This window comes from Seriola lalandi, unplaced genomic scaffold, assembly GCF_002814215.2.
Source record: "Seriola lalandi dorsalis isolate HSWRI2012SDOR001 ecotype SW California unplaced genomic scaffold, Sedor1 jcf7180002054933, whole genome shotgun sequence".
Lineage (NCBI taxonomy): Eukaryota > Metazoa > Chordata > Actinopteri > Carangiformes > Carangidae > Seriola > Seriola lalandi.
In genome coordinates this window covers 3,914,790-3,915,373 of record NW_019525485.1, presented here as the reverse complement: position 1 = coordinate 3,915,373, position 584 = coordinate 3,914,790, and the positions used below count along the sequence as shown (strand labels likewise).

The 584-nt window shown below is 35.8% G+C and overlaps 1 protein-coding gene across 1 annotated transcript in view; it reads right to left on the bottom strand.

The window, feature by feature from the left end:
• szt2 (SZT2 subunit of KICSTOR complex) overlaps nt 1-584 on the bottom strand; it is a 113,997-nt gene that overhangs the window by 45,222 nt on the left and 68,191 nt on the right. The window lies entirely within an intron of this gene.

The window sequence follows — 584 nt, the reverse complement described above, 5'->3', positions numbered from 1 at the left end:
TGTCTGAGTATTCCTTCATGTGCTGTGGTTTTCTTCCATTTCCACTATTTACCCACATGTGCCTGTTTTGGACTAATGTTAGTCTATTTCCTACACCAGCATTGACTCTACTGTCACAATATTTACCAGTCCAATTCAAGGTCATACAAAGACAACATGTAAAAAAGAAGAAGCGTCTGAAGGAAAATAAAGTCAATAACTGGACCATATTCCAAAGAGGTTGTTCAAATATGTTTTTCCTTTAATCAACACTTCTGTACTAGGTCTGTTCAACCTATCTTTATTAACAGGTTATGTACCACAGGCTTTTACAGTTGCAATAATTAAACCTGTACTTAAATAGTCTATTGATCCAGATATTTGAGCTAATTACACCCCCATATCCAACCTCCCCTTTATTTCTTAAATCCTTGAAAAGGTGGTTACTAAACAGTTATGTGATTATTTGGATACAAATGGTTTGTCTAAAGATTTTCAGTCAGGATTTAAAATGTTGACTTCTCTGCATTGGCTCCCGGTAAAATCCAGAATAGAATTCAGAATACTCCTCCTCACCTACAAAGCCATTAATGGTCAGACACCAT